Below are 20,593 nucleotides of genomic sequence, written 5' to 3'. Positions count from 1 at the left end.
TCTCACAGGCATGGAAAGCCATGACACGGTGGCAAAAAACAATCTAAATGAAAGATCCTGGTGAACAAGACCCCAGCAGAAGGAACAGGCCATCAAGGAGAGAGGCGCCTTTCTCTGAAGGGAGGAAGGAACCTCCACTGTGACACGGCCTTGACTAAACAAGTTCAGAGTCGGTGAACTCAAGGGACTTCCATAGCCTAGACAGCTCATAGCAAGAGTCTCGGGTGATTGCTGACGTCATAAATAAGAGTGCCAATTGTTAAATCAACAACGGGAGTCACTGGGGACATGCTCCCCACGTAGGATCTCTGTCCTTAATGTGTTTTACTATGAAACTTAAAAACACTACTAGTCAAACAATACCCTATACCTTGCGCGGTTGTGTGAGTGCAGCCTGTTGAAATCCTTGCTTAGTATATACTAAGTTGATCTTCAGTATATGAAGGTAATTGAAAATGAAACTCGATAAAGGGTGGGATGGGAGAGGGCGAGGGAGAGGGGAGGGCCACGGGAGGGAGGGAGGTTGGGGTGGAGAGCCACAACAACACAAAAGTTGCACTTTGTAAATTCACATTTATGAAAAAAAAAGTTTGGTGCAAAGAATTTTTGAAATTCATGTACATGAAAGGTCTAAAAAAAGTTCATGAAAATGCATATTATGAAAAAAAAAACTATGCATGGATTTCAAACGTGTTTTGCACCAAAACAAATTTATCATTTAATTCCAATTCTCCACAAACATTTTAAAGCACACTCACATAGCTGGGTCTTCAGACTCAAGAGTAACAAATGTTCCTAAGACTCAGTTAACAAATACATGGTGTTCCAAATTATTTAAACTTTCATCAGATGATGTACTATTTCTATTTTTATTTTACCTTAGTTTAGGTTTTTGTTTCTTATTAAAGAGCTCAACCGAATGTCTTAAAGGAAAATATCCTTTAAAGCATCATAACTAATTTAATATGACTAAGGGAATGTCATAACTGTTTTCTACAACTCTCACATCTTCTCCCCTACTTTACTCAAATTCATAGCCTTTCTTGTTTTAATTTTTATTGATTTACTTTACTTGAAAGGCAGAGAGACAGAATCAAAGAGACAGATAGCGATCTCGCATCCACTGGTTCACTCTCCAAATGCACACAACTGGACCAGACTGAAGCCTGGAACAAGGAACTCAATCCAGGTCTTCCATGTGGATGGCAGGGACCCAACTACTCAATCCATCACTTGCTGGTCTCTAAGGAGGCAGATTAGCAGGAAACTAAAATGGAGAGCAGAGCCATGGTTTGAACCAGGCATCTGATACGAGATGCAGGCAATCTAAGCAATGACTTAATCACTATGCCAAACACCTGGTCCAAGAACCTTTCTTTTTAAAGTAGAGATTTTTACCATTTTTAACGATATTATCCATAATCCAAGTTTCCAGCATGCCGAAGTTGTAGAGAAAACGACATGCCACTGGAAACCAAGGCCATCATTTCTCTACGCTGTGTGACAACTGACCCCTTTTCAGAAAGTGACTATGGTTCAAAACCATATTAGTTGCAAAATCTCGATAGGTATTTTTAATTTGGAGAAATAAGTTATGAAACAGCAGAGAAATTCCGAACCAAAAACAGAAAATAAACTTCATAAGCTCAGCAGGAAAAAAAGATATTCAGAAAGTTACTAGAAAACACAGGATTCCAGATTACAAACTAAAAAATTGGATTTGGGGCCAGCGCCATGGCTCACTAGGTTAATCCTCTGCCTGAGGTGCCAGCATCTCATATGGGCTCCAGTTCTAGTCCAGCTCTCTGCTGTGGCCTGGGAAAGCAGTGGAGGATGGCCCAAGTGCTTGGCCCCCTGCACCCGCATAGGAGACTGGGAGGAAGCACCTGGCTCCTGGCTTCGGATTGGCGCAGCTCTGGCCGTTGCAGCCATTTGGGGAGACCTTTCTCTCTGTTTCTCTCACTCTCACACTGTCTGCAATTTTGCCTGTCAAATAAATTAAAAATATTTTTAAAAAAGATTGGATTTAAGTTCCCAATCTTAAATTTCTCAGAAGTAGAGAGGAGTTGTCACCACTCTTGCTTCTGCAACTGCTACTGTTTCATCATCATTATTGCATAATAATAATTCGTATTTTTCCCAAAAGTTAAAATTACTCTGAGGATTTATTTTCATGTTATCTCTCAATAAAAAAAAAGGAATTTATGAAGTGCCAACTTTATGGTTGGAAGTACTTCATTATAGGCATCTAAAGATCTGCAATATATAAGAGAAATTTAAAAATAACACCAAGTTCTAAGTTTTCAGATATAAGTCTCTAAGACTATGCTTGTCAATTGGGGAAAAATATTACAGTGAAAAATATAAGATTTTATTAGCTTAATAGTCCTACTAATCAGTTTATATGTTAAAAGGCCACTTCTTAAATTACCTTCATACCTTAAAATGTACTATGTCCCAGACCACAAAACCAAGCTAAGAAAGAGAAATGCACTGGTTAAGTAGCTGGCCTACAGCCATATTACATTCAAGGCAGCCTTTCTAGAAGTCACAAAGACTTACATATAAGATATTTCAGAGGCTAGCACTGTGGCACAGAGGGTTAAGCCATCATCTGTGATGCCAGCATTCCATATGGGGGCCAGTTAGAATTCCTGGCTGCTCCACTTCCAAACCAGCTCCCTGCTAACAGTCTAGAAAAGCAGCAGAAGACGGCCCCTGCACCCATGCTGGAGAACCGGATGAAGCTCCTGGCTCCTAGCTTTGACTTGGCCCAGCCCTGGCAATTGTGATCATTTGGAGAGTGAACCAGCAGATGGAAAATATTTCTCTCTCTTTCTCTTTCTCTCTCTCTCTCTCTCCCGTGTGTGTGTGTGTGTCCTCCTCTCTGTAACTCTGCCTTTCAAATAAATAATCTTTTTTTTAAAAAAAAAAAAAAAAGAAAAGACATTTCAGAATCAGACCCACAGAACAGTTAGTAATGCTAACAAATGTTCTCCCATGTTCAATGCTTTTTAGGATGTTACCTGAAACCTATTCCTAATCATCCTTTAAATCACAGATCAAAAGCCACCTCCTACTAGAAGCTTTCCCTGACACAGTTACTTCTGCTCTTGCACATATCGTCACTAGAGCAATTAGCACACTGCACAGAATCACCTAAATTCAAAGCTCTTCACTAGGACCATGCATTTTCATCTTTGAAATGTGATCGATTGGTCCCCAACCTTTCGCCATCAAGGATCCTTTTATTGATCCTCCCTCATGAACCTCATATTTTTGAAAGATCGTTGCCTATCAAACTAGCCACACTTACTATGCAACAGTTAAGTAGATTTCCAATTGTTATTAATCATATATATATAGAACTGATATTGAATGCTTCTGATCAGCATGGTATTGTTCACTTAAATTGGTGTATGAGAAACACAGCAATGGTTTGGCTCTGGAAGTAAGTATGAAGATAAAATGAACGAGCCCTGACATTGTATTGAAGAGATTGGGAAAAAGCCAGTCCTAATTTATGACATACAAACTTTGTTTGGAGTAAATAATATCCTGAAGCAAAACCCAATTGAAACATTTATTCATATCAAGTAGGAAGTTAGTACGACTGGTAAGTTTATCTACCCCACATACCTTTTATTGAATGAAGCACTAAAAAAACTGAGGAGGTCTACAAAAAACAAGAGGATTAAAAGCCCTTCTTGTTGCATGGTTCTACTTCTGATCACACAACCACTGCCAATTTATCCTAACATAATTGTCCAGAACTGTTCTACATATTTTCATATACAGCATCTTCAAACTCAATCTCCCCAACAATCCTAGAGAATATATTCTATCACCATCCTCACATTCAAAACGAGGAAGATGAAACTTAGAGAAGCTGCGTAACTTTTCCAAGATCACACACTAATTTAAGAAATAAAGACCTAAAGGGAAGAATCAAGTAATAAAAATTGCAAGTTTAATTTGGTCTTCACATACACAGCTTTGTTATTCAAATGAAGAAGAATTCTGTTTCCATTTTCTCTTAAAATGAAAATAGGAGAAACAGATTGAGGTCTGTAGATCTGACATTAAAAAATTTCTGTTATTGATCATTTATATTCATAACATTATAAAATCTTCTTCTTTACAGGCTTTCAAAATAAAGAACACATCTTAATTGATTAGAATAGAGAAAAGGTGATCAATACCCTGTGGAAGATGACAGTAGGAACGACATTTCAAAATCCTCCAGTCCTCAGAATTGGAGTTTTGTCGAATCTGAGAGGTTGTACACTCAAACTCAACATTTAGTCACCTGCAACTCTACCCTGTCTTCCAGATGAGTTCTCCTTTCCAGGAAAGAACCTATACTGCAATATCTATTTTATACAAGAGGAAAAGCAACAGGTTATGTAACTTGCCAAAGATTATATAGCAAATGTGTTGTGAACTTAGTATGGGAAATCAGATGTTTATAGTGCCATTTCAACAATAACAGATAATAAAGCGGATGGCATTGTGACGTAGTAGGTTAAGCCACCACCTGTGATGCTTCCAATCCAGCTCCCTGCTAGTGTGCCTAGGAAAGCAGCAGAGGATGCCCAAGTACTTGGGCCCCTGCCATTTATGTGGGAGATCCTGATGGAGTTCCTGGCTCCTGGCTTCAGCCTTAATCAGCCCCAGCCATTGAAGCCATTTAGGAAGTGAACCACCACTCTGTGTGTCTCTACCCTTCTCCCTCTAACTCTGCCTTTCAAATAAATATGTCTTTTCTTAAAATAGATAATATACATTTTTTAATTTTATATGAATCCCTACGTTTAGTGCTTTACACTCATTTATCTCACTGAATGCTCACAGTAGCCTTACAATGTGGTTATTATTATTGTTCCCATTTTTCATGTTAAGAAATTGAGGCTTATGAACTATACCATGGGTATTTTGGGGGAGAGAAGGCTGACTTCTCTTGCACAGAATGTTTAAACCCTATGGGGTCAGTCGGATATTATTTCTGAGAAAACCACAACATTCTCAAGAAAGAACAATGAACTATTCTCTCCTAGTTACAGCATTCTTACCAGTTCTACCAAGACACCTGAGCACCAAGACAGCTGAACCTAAAGTTTTTCTACCTACCAAATATTAAATCTTCAATAGAAGGAAAAAATCCTTAAGGAATAAAAATCTAGTACTATAGAAATGACTTTCAGTGTTCCTAGAACTTATTAATGGCTCAATTGCATTACCTAATGACCTGTTTATAAGTTATAAAACAAAGCACATATCACCATGCCTGAGAATAAGTCCTATTTGAAGCCTTCAGTATGTATGTATCTATGCATATATGTATTTGACAGAGAGACAGAGCTCCCATACATTAATGCACTCCCCAAATGCCAGCCTGAAGCTAGGAACCCAGAACTCATTCCAGGTCTCCTGTATGAGTGGCAAGTACCATCACCTGCTGCCATCACAAGGTTGTCCATCAGCAGAAAGTTGGAATGGGGAGCAGAGCCTGGACTTAAAACCTAGGCAGTCCGATTTGGGATGCAGGTGTCCCAAATGACATTTTAACTGCTAAATCAAATGCCTGCCACAAAACCTATGCTCTTCATTTAAAAAATAAAATAAAAAATAAACTGTTGTATTTTATTTTCTTTTTTTTCCCCCATATATTGGGCTTGTGTATTCTTTGAGAATGAAGAATCTTTATCTAATTTTAAAGAACTACTTCCCAAACCAAAGATACTGTGTTCAGGAAAGTCAAAGTCATAAATAATACTAAAGTCCATTTTTGTATTTGAATGAATATATTAAAGACAGATAATTCAAGTTGTCTCCTTATAATGGGCAAGAACAACAAAATATTGAAGGTAGCAGGGATAACAGATCATTTAAAGGGTTATCTTGTGAGATTTTTTGGTGAAAACAGAGATCAAGACAGAACTTGAACTGAGAGAACATAAAATGTTTGCATACACTTTAATATGTACATCATATAATGCACTTTGAATTTACCTTATATGCCTATTTATATGTCATCATTGAGAAGGATAAAATCAATATACTTAAGTAATTTGATCTGAAACAGCTAAAACACACAAACCTCTTAAAAGATTTTGTACTATCACTTCAGGCTTCTTCAACACATGGTGCTTCCATCCAGAGAAATCTTTAAAAAGCTTTATAGACCATGGGAGCTTAGTAAATAAAACACACCACTAAATTCCTTGCCACATGTGCCACAGCAGAAGGTTCGTAGAGAAAGAGCAAACACGGAAATAGAAAATCCAGAAAATTACAGAGCAGCAAATTCAAGCTGGTTTCCAAAGATGCAAAAATTTCTAAAATATACGCAACATTGGAATACAAATTGTGAGATTTCTTATATGACTATTCTATCCAAAAATAACTACAGGTTAAGATAATAACTTAGTTCTTTAAAAATAAAATCAAACATCCCCCTATAAACGCAAAGAGATAACTCTTTAGATCAAGATTTCTATAGTTTCAAATGATTGTTTTTCACTTGAAGCAGTATGAAAGAGAATGTCACATTTTCATGTCATTAAAACGTAAAAAAATGAGCATTTCAGAAATCTTCTTTAAGCATTGAAAATCATTTTTTTCTAATATTATGCACTGTGCAAATTAGTGAGGATTACTAAGTATATTAGCATTATAAAGTAGAAATATCTAGGCAGTTGATTTTTAATGTGGTTTATTAGTTTATAATAGATTACAGCAGCTACAATTAACCTCAGAAAATAACTCACATCTTTCCTAAAGATGAAAGTTTTTTGAGTGAATAGTAAAATAAGAGTGATATATTAGGGGTCTTAGAGGAGCAAGAAGAGATTCTGAATATAAACAAGCCATCATTCTGGTAAAAGGAAATACAAACAACTGGAATAAAAATAGTTGATGCACAAAAGCCATAATGAGGGGGTAGCTCAAAAAATAACTTCTACTTTGAATGGTTTGGATGAAATACAAATTATCCACAGAAAAGTGTGGACTGGCATAAATGTTTGTACAAAATTATAAGTGTATTTCAAGAAGGATGCAAGAGGCAACCGCCTGCATGATGCACAAGGTCCCGGCAATGCTCTGCTTAAGTGCTAGTGCACAGAGTCCAAACCACTGCATTTTAATTACCATGCAGCCTCAGATATATTGCCTTTGATATGGAAATGTTCTTGTTCTCTCATCTTCACATATGGTCTCATGCACAGAAATCTTTATCTGATTCATAAAAAATAAACTAGAATCCAATCTCAACACCTGACCTCAGTGCTTAGAAGTTTTATACTAAGCATGGTGTCACTATAAAAAGAATGGCTAATATTGGTGTAAAGTTGGATATTTTGAGCAATGATATGAAGGATTTGCAGTTAAGAACTGAATCAATACTGCTTCTCTGAGGTTTTAGGGTTTCATGTTCCCTCTTTTTGAGACTACCACAGATTTGAGGAAAAACAGACCAGCACCCTTTTCTGGAGGTGAGAGATTCTGTTGTAGATTTAAGTGATATTCCATTTTACAACCTCCACTCACATTCTTCAATTGACATTCTTATCCAAGCTATGACAATGGATATTTAAAACTTGAAAAGCTCCACCAAAAAACCATAATGCAAATTTTAAACTATTTACAGCTTGTCTAAATGTTTAAACAAAATGATTAGCTGTAAAGCTTTTACCCTCTTCCACAGAACAAGGAAAATAAAAACAATCTTCCTATGAACGAATAATGAATATATAATGAGAGGATTATGAGTTGCTATTATAACTTCACCAAAACAATTGGTTTTCATATAACAATTGGAAAACTTCAAGCAGAAAGGATATGTTGCACATTTAAAATGTACATACATTTAAGAACAATTGCTTTTCACATACTATACTGAATCATTAGCTTTTTTTTTTTTACCTGCATGTTTTGACATTCAGGGTATAATCAGCAGAAAATGTGAAGGCAAGTTAAGATCATAAAATGTTTTAACACTTTATTTTTCTTGTTAGAAAAAATAATAGGGGAGAGATTTTTTTCTTTAACAAGAAACAATCAAACCTAGTCTATTTCGTCCTCTAAAAAGTAATGACTATTTGTTCACTTTTTAGCAGGTTCCTGTAAGAAAATCTGTTCTCATTAAATTTCATATAACCACATAACTTGATAATACTAAAATAACCTAGATTAATTTTCCAAAAAAAAAAAAAAGTGGTAACATGACCCGTCTAACCTCATGACAGCACATAATACAACCCATCTGCAAATCGTCTTGCTCTAAGTTATCTGTGTTTTATCATTTCTAGTACCTGTCTGTGCCTGATATGGTACTCTCAGACACATTAGCTTGATGGAATGTTTCACTTAACTTCAAAAACATCAATTGATATATATGCATCCCTAAACTATACTTGTATTTCAAATAGCTCTTACATAAACCAAAAAGTGTACTACACTTTCATAGAATACTGTTTCTTAATAGTAAAAAAAATATAGTGTGTGTGTGTATATATACATATATATATATATATGGGTTCTTTCACTAACAGAATTCTTTCAAACATGGAAAGAGACATAGAGACAAATAATCTAACAAAACTGAGAGGTATAGAAAATATCTAAAGGCTAAATTCAATATAGGTTAAGTCTTGTTCAAAAGAAAATTCATTTACTCCTCTACCTATTACACTAACTGAAAAAGAATTATTTAAACTTCCAGTGATTTCTTCAGTAGAAGATGGATATACGCAGCAATTTCATCAGTGATCAATAACTCAATAATTCCCAAAAGATGTCAAATAGAAACAGACATAAAACCTCAATAATGCCACCAAAAATTACCACATATATATTTAGATTAATATATTTTACATCCTAATAAAAGAAAGATTTGCTAGTTAACATATTGTAAATATATGCTTTTCCCTTAAGAAGAAAAATGTTTTTTTCTGCTGCTAATGAAAAAATGCCCAACAGACAATATTAAAGTCATTTCATCTAGGTATTCAATTACTGAATCCATTATAAAATCACCTTAATATACAGGTACTTCATACTTCTTTATTAATAATATTTCTCACATATATCTTTAATAGCATACTGTTGAGTATGATACTTACACAATATACTATTATAGGAGTTTGTATCATGCTCCATAATAAAATGAAAACCTTTTCTGCATTTAAAAATGCATATACACCAGAACAAAGTTCTTTTTCATCACTTCCAAAACAACAAATAAATGCAACAATAAACTGGATAAATACTAAACCAAAAACAATCTGATTTTGCCATTCTAACTAAGGGAATAAGGAGGAAGAACACAGGAAAAAGGAGGCATTGGCAGTACATGAGAACGGCAACAGAGGACATCAGTTTCCCTAAGGAATTAATGACCTATAATCAATGAATGGATTCTGGTTACCTACTGCCTTTGGTCTAAACCAGATATAATAAGTGAGGCACATGCTTGCTTTCAGAGTTTGAAAATTTTAGAGTTTTGGCTGTTTGAACTTTTTTCCTTTCTTTAAAGAAGATGGACAATCTCTCTTGACTTACGAGGTTTTCAAAAATGTAGGGGGAAAAAATCTACATGTTTCACCTACTAACCCATGTGCTCAGATGTGTGTCCCGGAAAGATCCTCTCCAAAGTGTCTACATAACACATTTATGGGCTGATAGAGTGGAAAAAATTCATTCATGTGTTTTTCTCCTGCTATAAGAAGATGAAATATTACACTGGCTCAATAAAAAGCAAATGCAACTTAATAAACCACGTTCCCACTTCCCACCAAGAAAGGTACACCCTCGCCACCATAGCACAGCTAACACTGCCACGCTAAACTTGTCCAGGATTTGGGGTGTTTATTTTGAAATAAAGAGAATCTTCCAGTAGGTATCAGGCACATCTGAGTGGCCTAAAAACAAGGGGAGGAGGGAGACTGATGCAAGTGCCCAATGCTGAGTGTTGAATTCCATGGTGACTGCACAGGGTGACAGAGGGAAGGTCATGTTCAAGGCTGCAGAAATCTGGTCTCTACCAGGGAGTGCAGGCTGAAGCAGACTTCAGGCGAGATCTGCGAAGTGAGGTGGGAGGCTCAAGCACCAATCTGTACTGGAAGAAGAGAATAGGCACTGCTCCTAAGAGCCCCAGGCCGAACCAGACTGAGCCAAGGAGAGACCGAGCAGCCCTCTCCAGGCTCCTCCACAGGGATCACTAGCAGCCCCAAGCGGCTAGGCCTACAGGGGGAAACCAGAAGCTGCAATCATGGCATAGACACTAACTTGCTGAGAGACCTTTGGGAGGGCGGGCAGAAAGGAGACCAGAGGCAGAAGGGGAACTGTGCGAACAAGGGGCCTGAGGTCCCTACCCAAGGCTGGATGCACAACGCCAAGCCTGGGCTGGTCCTACTGGGTCAGTGCGCACAGAGGAGTGTTATCAGCCCTCCCCCACAGGCCGGGAGCCTAGAGTAAATGTATTGCCAGAGTTCTTCTGCCTCTTCTTTCCCCAGTCCAATCTGCACTCTGCAGCCCGGTCCCGGATCCCCCCTCCAGCCCCCCGAGCCGGAAAAGGAGGAGAGGAAAGAAAACCGTGAGGAAGGGAAGAAAACAGAAAAATCAAAGATGAGGCTGTCCTGTCACGGTCTGCCCCGCCAGGGCCTCCCAAAGCTGTCCTGGCCGGTTTGGCCGTCCCTGGGGAACCCTCGCCCAGAAGGGAGCTGAGGGGACCAGGTCGGCCAAGCCCGTGCCTGCGGGCCCCGGGGACGAGGTGCTGAGTGCGCAGGCTAATTATACATGTGGCATTTGGGCAGCCGACTGTCCAGTGACACCTTACCTTATGAGGAAACGTCAACCCCAGCAACTGTTCAAAACAAAATGCCATCGCGGGATCAGCTTCGCCGGCTCTTGGCCGGTCCAGGACTGCTTTTCCCACAGCCTCTCGCACTTGGCGCAAGAATGCGGCCTGGGGAAGCCAGCCGTAGGCGGGCGGGCCGGCCGGGGTGGGGGGACAGGCGGGGCGGGCCTTGCAGGTGTCCGTCCTGTCCCCCCTCGCCACGGACCAGCTCGTGGACCCGACCACTTGACCTTTTTATTCACCAAACCCACCTCCTAGAAATAGAATGGGCGGGGCTGTGTCTGTTCTCCTCGGGACCCGGGGGAAGACCTGGGCATGTGACTATAAAGGGCAGGAGAGAAGAGACCCCGGTGGGCGGGGGAGACGGGCCCTTTCGTGCCCGGACTCCCCCTGGGTGGCTGACTGGGCCGTCCCGCCAGGGTCCAAAGCCCGGCCTCAAAAGCGCGCGCCAGAGACCAGCGCCGGGACCGGGACGTCCTCCGAGCGCCCCACTGACAACGCAGCGGGAGGTCCGGAGCGCAGCCCCGTCCGCTGCGGGGACAGCTGTGGGCCGCCTCGGCACCGGGACCGAAACTTCCCGCGCGGCCCTCACCACGAGTCACACACAGGACAGGCAGCTGGGGGCAGCCCTTCTCGCCCACAGCCCGGCCCCGCAAGCCCAGTCGAAAACTTGTTTTCAGACCCCAGATAGGGGTGGCGTTCGCTATCTGGCAATTCATCCAAAACAAACGTTTTCAAACTTGGTCCGCGTTAAGACAGCGTAAATGAAACTCAAAACACTCCGGTAACAACCACCTTTTATCTGCTCCGAACACAGCCATTCCCTTTTTATCTGAGAGCTCCGCGGAGCGCCCAGGAAACAGCCCGGCACAGGGCTAATCTGCCCCCGCAGCACCGGGCTGCTGCTCCTGGCGCCCGAGCACAACCCCGGTAGCCTTTGCTCCTACAAGCCCCTTCCCTTCGCTGCCCGGCCCTTGGAGGGGGGGAAGAAGAAAGCAGCTCCCCATCGCCACCCCCGGAAGCGCCCAGGCTCCGCGGGGCCCCGGGGCGAGTGGCAGCGCCGCCCCCGGCCCTGGGCCGAGCCCGGGAGCAGCGGACCTCGGTCGCCGCTGCGAGACAGGGCAGCGGGTGGCGGGGCCCGGGCAGGGAGCCGAGAAGGACGGAGGGCGCGGACCGGGCTCAGGGACGCGGGGCGGGGGAGAAACGTGCGGAGACCGTGCGCCCGGCCTGCGGATTCCGAGGCCGAGCCCGCGCCCGGCGGAGCTGGGCTGCCCCTCACCCACGCCCCCACCGGGCCGGGCACCCCCGCCTCCGCATCCAGGGCAAGGAGGACCACAGATTAGCACTCGGGTTTCGGACTGTCTTGGAGTTCGGTTTGTTTATTCCTGAAAAGATCATAAAAAGTCATGTCCAAAAACGGGGGGGGGAGGGGTGGGAGGGGGGAGGAAAAGGGAGTAGCGGACCGAGCCGGAGGCGGCTCGAGCGGTCCGGGCAAAGTTGAGGCTGAGCAGCCTGGGCGCGGGCGGGAGGAGCAGCGCACGCGTTTTCTAGCCACCCGGGTTTTCTTCGCGAGCTCCTCCGAGAAAACTTCGCCCCGCGGAGCGAGTGGCGGGGGTCCTCGACTCCCGCCCGCCCACCCTCGGCCGGCGTCAACCCCACGCATAGCGAGAATTTCCGACCCGAAATGGGAGCAGGGTGCGGGGAGCGTGAAGAAGCCCAGGAGCTCGGCGGGTCCTCCCGACCTCCCGCACCCCGAGCCTGGCTTACACGGGAGCGCTCCAAGAACTGCGGCCGCGCAGTCACACGGCCAATCAACCCAACACTTTTCAAGAAAACAAAATATTCGCTGGGAAACTTACTTTGCATTTAGCCTCTATTCTTTGGGGGGATGCGGTTTAGATCGGCTCGTAAGGAAAGCCCGTTTTGTCCAGGTTGGATATTGTCTACTTATGGATCAGCCCTTGGGTGAGGGTTTATTTTAATTTATGGCTTATGCATTCTTTTAAGGTCGATTTACATGACCTCCGGCTACAACTGAGACGGCCGAGGAGGGCACTCCAGTCGTCAGTCGGCCAAGCCCACAATTAAAACAGCCCTCCCCCCCAGACTCGGTGTGACGAGGACTCCCCGGGTCGGCTGCTTGCCTGCCTGCCTGCCTGCCTTTCCCGTTCTCGGCTTTCTTCCCTTCTTTCTTTGTCCCCCTCCTTTCTTCCCTTATGCTTTTTTTCTTTTTTTCTTTTTTCTTTCTTTTTTTTTAAGCATCACGAAATAAGATGTGCTATCAGTTTGGAAAGTTTCGGTAGAACTTTCTCTAAACCCAAGCCTGCAAGCGGTAAGAAGCGGTACAACGCTCACAAAGCCCTCAGGATGTTGCCCCCTTGTGGGCAAAGGGGACATTACCACCCAGCGGTCCCGTCTGAGATCTCGGAGAGAGAAAAAGAGAGAGAGCGCGCTACACACGCAGGCACACAAAGTTCCTCCATCACACTTGCGCGAACTTCAATGAAACACCTACCTCAAAACTTCACGGAGACTTAAAAATTCATTCTCTAAGCCACCTGACTTCTTTTCCATACCATTCCCAGTTATATAGGTTAGAATGTCTACGCGGGGAGGCGGAGGAGGAGGAGTAAGGTGGGCCGAGAGGGCAGACAGATTTCCGGACGAATACTTAGGATGGCGATAACAGCTCCCTGTTGTCAAGGGCGGCGTTGCCTGTCTCTCTGCCTGCCCTTTTGCCTTGGTGTCCTACGCACAGTTATCTACAGCTACAACATGTGTTTCCCTGGAGCGCACGGGGCGGGGGGGTGGGGGGAGGAGGGGAGCCGAAAACCAGAAGCCCGCCACGCAGATCTGTCACCGCCTCCGGAACCAGGCGCAGCTCTCCGAGAGGGGGCCGCATCCCGGAGATCGGCGCGCCCGCCCGCCAGCGAGCGGCAGGCGCTCGGGCCGCGTTCTCGCCCCCCGCTCCCCCTCCGCGTCCGCCGGGAGCGCCCTCCTCCCGCTCCTCCTCCCGCTCTCCCCTCCCCAGCCCAGCGCGGAAACCCGCCCCGGCCGGGCGGCCGCGGCTCCGCTCGCTCGGCCCTCGCCCCTCCGCCTGTCCTGCCCCGGCCCCTGAGTCCCAGTTCAGAGAAACTCGCCCCGGGAGCTGCCCGGAAGGGCAGGGGCGGAAGGCGCTGGCTGGGGCCCGCGGCCCGGCCCTGGGCTCCTGCCCCGGCCCCTGCCGCTCCCCAACAGGTAGCTCACAGGCGGGCCGCGCGCCCTCGCTCTGCCTCCCTCGCTCGCTAGCTCGCTCGCTCGCTCGCTCCGTCCCGGTTACCTGGGCGGGCTCCAGGATGGTACCGCACGGGAGGGCTCCTTGTGCGCTGCGCCGCGGGAGTAAATGGCATTAAAGAAAAAGGGAAAGACACAAATAAAAAAAAATGATTAAAGGAAGGAGAGTCGAGGCTAGGTCAATGAACACAGCCCGAGGAGCGAGGGAGCAGAACCCCCGGCGCCGCGGCCCGCGAGCCCGTTAACTCAAGTCTGCGGGGGTGTCCCGCCCCGGGCGGGGGCCGCACCGAGCGGCAGAAGTTTGCCGCCGGGTTGCGGGAGGTGCGCGCGGAGCGGGGTGACCAGGGGCTTCCCCCCCGGAACAAGTGAAGGCGATGGTTAGTGCTGTCAATCTTGGCAATCAGTGTGAGCGGCCATGTCGTAAGTATTCAAAGCATTTCCCGTCGTGCAACATCAGAAAGTGAGTGGCCAGGGCATTGATCTGAGCGAGGGAGAGGAGGCAGGGCTCCCCTCCCAGACAACACAGGCAAGATGAGACAAGAGGCGAGGGAGGCAGCGAGCCAGGCGGGAGGCTGGGAGGGAGGGGGAGGGCCGCTGGAGGGGAAGGAGGGGAGAGTGGAGGCAGAGGCGAGGAGAGCCGCGCGCACAGAGCTCGGCGGCGAACGGCAGCCGAGGGCCCGCGGCAGCAAGCGCCTGGAAGAGAGTAAAGCGCCTACTAGAACATTGGCAGGGACCGCGGAGCGAAGACTCGGGGTCAGAGCGGAGAGCGGACAGTTGCTAGGTGGGCGAGAGGCAGGCCGCAGGGGAAAGGACCAGAGGAGCGCTGCAAAGCCTGGGGCTGCTGGGGGTAGTCAGAGGGGAAGCCAGGGAAGCGAGGACAAGGTAGGCATCTGGGAGGGAAAGAAGGAGCGAGCTGGAGGAAGCGAGGACGTCAAATGCGAGAGGGCGACGCAGGGATGGTGGCTTGTGCTTTGGAAAAGTTGAGTGACAGGAGGAGGCACGGGTTGAATGTTCAGAAGTCCTGAAGGACAGACCTGGACCACAGAAGCGAGCCAGGGAGACACAGGAGAGAAAACAGGGGTTTGAAGCAGGCCAGGCATGAGGAAGGAAGGGTGAGTATTAAGAAGGGCGAAGGGAAATGGAAGAGAGAAATAGGCAAAAGAGAAGAAAGGAAAGGATGCAGGGAGCAGAGATAATGGGAACACACCATCAGTAGGATCTCAGTAAGAGAAACTTGTCCTAAAAAATGGAGGAGGAGGAACTGAAGGGGAAAAAAGAGGCATGGGAGATTCCTAACATATTGAGGTGGCAGTGCTCTGGAGGCCATATGGATTATGGAGTTTACGGGTTAAAATTATTATAAATAGCAAGACATGTACAAATTACCAAAAATTACTACACCTTTACTATATTAAATAAAATAGCTCCCAGTATATTATATGACAAGTCTGTGTTGCACTGAGTGGAACCTCAACTTTCTAGAGGAAAAGATTTGGAAAAACAATTTCAAGAGGGGTGGTGTGGAGGTGGTAGAAGGTGAAAAAGAGTTTCAGTCACCCATGATAAGCATATTAAAATGCATAAGCAAGATGTAGATTATGTTAATAAAAGACCCCCCATAAAAAACCTACATAAATTAAAGGTTCTCTTTGATTCATGTGTAGGGTAGATTAAAGAATTAAAGAGTTTGGAATGGCCTAAACGAGCACAAACCTGAACATTTATTTTAGTGCAAAAAAAAAAAAAAGCTGGAAGACTGGGAGGGAAAAAACAATCATGGTGTCAGGTACTAGGATGTAAAACCAAAGAAACAGATGAGACAACTAGCTTTGACAGGCAGTGTGAACATCGTGAGGTTGGTTTGCCTTAACCAAGGCCCAAAGTAATAGACTGAGGTCTGTGGAGAGCCAGAACTACCTCACGATTAAAAGCTGGGGTCCGGCACCAGCAGCCTCATCTGCAGAGCTTTGTGAAGGTTCCCACTGTATAGAAGCTGACACGAGAAGGTCACTTTGAGACACCTCATAAACAGAGACTTTGTAAAAGGAGAGCATGGGCCAAGAAGACAGGGGTCAGGAATGGTGGCTAGAAATTTCGGGAAATTTCCTGACAACCTAAACAAACGTGCCAACGTGAGGAAGACCTCCTACAGAAAGGATGATGGAAGAAGAGAAAGCCCCATCAACCTTCAAGAAAATGGAGCACGGAGGCACACAGAGGATGGAAGGAGACATGTCCATCATACATTGGCTTCTGAAGTATATTCCACATTTGCTTCCCTATGAACTGCAGAGAAAGAACAAGAACTAAGGGTGGAGACAAGCCCCTGGACTCCATGGGGCAGGAGGAACAGCCAGATGCTTCTGCCCCAAAAGGAAACTTGATGCTTGAGGACTTGGGAGGTTGAGGTCTGTGACTTAAACTGACTTGACAACTGATGTTTAAGAGGGCAAGGAGATCCCAAAAAAGAAATTCTCTATCTCCATCACCCACAGCGTCTTTCAGAGCTGGAGAGTGCGGCTCAAGGCGCTCAGCCTAGAAGCGGGCAATGAACACCCTCAGCCACCTTGCAGGCCAGTTCCGGGGAAACTGGGGATCCCAGAACTGCAGAGTCACCCCATGACTTCCGAGGCCCAAGGCGTAAGCCCAGAGTGGTGTTCCCAGAAGAGACCATCCGATCTCTTCCATGTATGCATGAGTGTACCTCGGCCCAGCCCAGCCTAGCACTCAGTTCCAGAGCCTCGCAGTCTTCAGCTGCTTGCCCTGGAACTCAAACACTGGGACCAAAAACCTCTCCAGAGCTTAAAGGGGTCAAAACTCAATGACCTGTCCTAAATGCCTGCAGAGAGAAGAGAGGGTAGGTTAGGTCCCAAAGCCTGAGTCCTCAGGGAAGAGCCACCGAGAAAGGTGAACCATCAAAGACGGAAATGCTGGGGCACGACTGGGTTCCTCCTATTTGCTGCGGTAAGTTTGGCTTTCCAGATAACCAGCGCGTCCCGTCTCTTTTAAATCACTGGGCACTCTGGGCTCTGGGAGGCAAGACTGACCCAGCCGACCAGATGCAGGCCGCTGGTGAGGAGGCGGGAAGGAAAAGAAGAGACATTGTCAAGTTCGCTGGCGTTCAAGGCCCTAATACCCGGCCGCTTCGGACCTTCCAGGAAGGAGCCGCAGGAACCCTCTTCAGATTTCATCTAATAAATTGGTACCAAAGTGGAATGATAAGGTGAAGCCCGGAACGGGTCACGGTACTGATCCCTAAAGGAAAGAAACCGAAGTTTGGGGTCTCAGTGCCGCACTCCAGAATGTGCACGGATGACACGTGGCCCAGGGGGCGGGGGTGCGCGCCAAGGGTTTCCTCCGGAGCTTCGGACGCCGGCTGAACGGAGCAGTGGGCGAGGCACACAGTGCGACAGCCCTGCGAAGTGCGGGGGCTCTCCGCTAGGTCCGCACCGGCTTGGGGTCTCAGAGAAATCTCTGGAGGAGTAGAGGGCACCCAGGCACGGCCAGATCCGGAAGCACAAAGGCTGTCTTCTCCCCTGGGGATCGGAGTCCCAGGCAGCGCAAGAACCCCCGGGGCTGTGAGCTCGGGGAGAAGGCGGGAGGGAAGGAGGGATGCGCAGGTGGGGCTGACTTACCTGCCCGCACCGGTCGCTGCCTCGGCGCCGTCTGGGTGTCCCTGTGCACGGCAACCAGCAAAAGCAACTCGTCTTTGCTAAGTTTGGCCTCGCACCTCCGGAGAAGAGGCGAGAACTCGCAAAGGAAAGGCGCGCACGGTTCCTGGAGCAAGGTCCCCCTGAACTTGGGAAGGGCAATGCAGTTAATTCTGCTTGAGAAAACGTCTTACACACCCACGCAAAAATCATACCGGCCGTTAAAACCTCAAACTCCCGCTTTGAAAGTCTCCTTACATCAGCCGGGCGGACAATTCAGACCTACACGACTTCATTTTAAGGTCGCTAACTTCTTTCAGAAAGGGCTTCATAGCTACCGTATAAACAGGAAAAACATAAATGTCATTCGCCCCAAAGCACCGAGAAGGAGGACTTTTACTGCAACGAAGAATAAGTGAAAGAGTGTACAAGCTAAAGGGGAAGAAGTCGAAAACTTTAATTACAGCACGGGGAAAAGTTGTAGCAATTGGTTTCCTTAAACGGGAATAACAAACACACCGGCACTCCAGCAGCCCATCGCACTTCGTTTAAGTTTGGAGTTACCAAATAATCTGAACTCCCAAATAATAGTTCCCTGGGGACTCTGCCTCAGAGAGGTCCAGACTCTTGTTTCAGCCACAAAAGAAAAAAAAAAAAAAAGCAAACTGTGAATTCTACTCTGCATTCTTTAAGACATCATTTTGCAAAAGGACAAGGCATTGTCCCTCTATTTTAAATGGATGGAGAACAACATTAAATTTCATTTGAATCTGCGCGTCATCCTGTTGGGAAGACCTCAGCCATACCGACAGCAGCAGCAGAGCAACGGCCACAAAGGAGGTGGGGGAGCGTGGTAAAGATGCATGAACTTTTTTCAAAGAAAAATAAAGATAAATCAAGAATCAGTTTTACATACATGCCTTTCCTAGCTTAGGAAAGTTAATTTTTAAATGTGCTTCTGCTGTCTAAGGTACAAAGCCGAGGCTAGGGGAGTGCGTGGCTGGAATCTGCATGCTGATAAGAGAAGGCTGATGTACTTACAGTGACAGAGGGCAGGCTGCGGGAGAAAAGCTGTTTGTGTTAGCCTGCGAGTTACCCAGGGCTGCAGTGAGAGCAGAAGGGAGGAGTGGGAGTGCCAGTCTGCGTACACCTTCACCGCGTCTCATTACATCTGCCAGCCTCTCTCTCCCTCTCTCTTTCATTTCCACATTCCCTTTGTTCCTGAAAAAAAAAATCTACACGTCACATCAGAGTCCCCAGATGCAGTCTACACCAAAGAAAAAAAATGAATAATTCAATCAAACTGTGCATAGTCTCTAAGGCAATAAATCTATTGCACTTAAAGAAACGAAGGGTAATTACCACCATGGAATTAGAATAAGGCCAAAGACCAGAGATGTCGCGGTGTCTCTGGGTAAACTCCCGGGTCAAATAAAGTTCCATTTATTTAATCCTTTAACATCTCAGATGGAAAGTCAGAGAAAGATTTCTAACTTATTTTAGAGGGGGCACTTACTTCTTTTTAAACACACTACAGAAGGAGGGGGGTGGGGGGTGGGGGAGCCGGGCATGTACTACCTTGCTCAAAAAGCTCCCAAAGGCATCAGCGGAGAGCCGGCACGGACGCCGACCAAGACAATGTGTGTCCGTGGATCCTGCCCAGGGTCCGTTGCTCCCCCACTCCACCCTCCTCCACTCCCCTCGAATCTGATGTGGATTGCCCTCCACTGCAGCGCTGTAACAGGGCAGGCTGGAATCTGAGAACCTTACCTGCAGCACCAAGACCTAAGAGCAATCGCGCCTCCCTGCCACCAACACCCCATGCCATCCCCACGCACCCCTCCAAAGTCCTGTAACCATCTACTTCTTCCATCTGCATAAGAGAACCGTAAAAGGGATTGAATGGAAGCTCTGTACTGTACCGACTTCTGGATTTGCCCTGGGTTGAGTTTAGAGAATGTGTGGAAAGAAAAAAAAAAAAAGGAAGGAAAAAAGGAGGGGTACAGCTCGAGCCCTGTCCAAGTTAGTCAGAAGGCGCTGTTAGGCAGGAAAGCGCCTACAGGAGAAACAGCTGGGATGCAGACTGGCTATGGAAATCTCAGCCTAGGAACCGTGTCCTTTCGTCCCGGAGGTAAGATTGTGTGACTGTCGCACGTTTATTCTTTCGTTGTCTATGTCTCTGTTCCCCGCCCCCAACTACCCCTGCCCCTCGCATCAGCCGGCATGCACCCCGGAGAAGAGTGCAAGTATTGCTAAGGGCTTTATTTTCCAGGTCTCTCCACTCAGATATCGTGGGTGTCACAGAAATGAGATTAGCGAATCTTCTACCGCTGGCCGCAGCGACCAGAAACCCTCTGTCCTTTTGCCAGTTGCGCTCTGATGCGGGCTGAAAAGCGGTCCCGAAGCCCAGCCCGGGAGGTCGCTGGGCCTGCGGGCTCAGGTGATGCCGCGGAGGCTCGGGGCGTCCCAAACGGGTTCGGCCGAGGGTGTCCACCCCATCACCACTTCCCGGAGGCTGGGCGCGCGCGCGGACACACACACACACACACACAGACACACAGAGTCTGGCCGAATTCCTCATCTAAACTGAAGTCCTTGTAGCAGTCCACTCTGCCCACTCGGGAGTAGCGGGGAAGCTAGGAGACGTGGATGCACCGCGAGGGTGCCAAGCGTCCTGCTCGGCCGAGCTTTGTTTACGTGCCTAAGTCGCCACCTTGAGGTCGAGCGGAAGACTGCGCCGGTTCAGGGCTGCGGAGATGAACCCGGTTGACACCCGCCCCGCGGCCTCGGCGACCTCAGCGGCCGCTCG

The 20,593-nt window shown here is 46.4% G+C and overlaps 1 protein-coding gene across 8 annotated transcripts in view; it reads right to left on the bottom strand.

Moving 5' to 3' along the window:
- The window catches only part of SOX6 (SRY-box transcription factor 6), a 666,111-nt gene extending 646,317 nt beyond the window's left edge, over positions 1-19,794 (bottom strand). For 2 of the 8 annotated variants that reach the window (XM_062196435.1, XM_062196443.1), the window contains exon 1: positions 14,181-14,530. The gene's annotated coding sequence lies outside the window, so the exon portion shown is untranslated. Of the gene's footprint in view, positions 1-10,840; positions 10,960-12,720; positions 12,913-13,376; positions 13,572-14,180; positions 14,531-17,769; positions 17,839-18,825; positions 19,006-19,706 lie in introns of those variants that run through there. The other 6 variants (XM_062196439.1, XM_062196440.1, XM_062196448.1 and 3 more) reach the window with 6 other exon arrangements.
- Positions 19,795-20,593: the final 799 nt, after the last annotated feature.

The sequence above is a fragment of the Lepus europaeus genome, chromosome 7 (assembly GCF_033115175.1).
Source record: "Lepus europaeus isolate LE1 chromosome 7, mLepTim1.pri, whole genome shotgun sequence".
NCBI lineage: Eukaryota > Metazoa > Chordata > Mammalia > Lagomorpha > Leporidae > Lepus > Lepus europaeus.
Note: the sequence above shows the minus strand (reverse complement) of the source record. Positions and strands in the feature narration are given on the sequence as shown.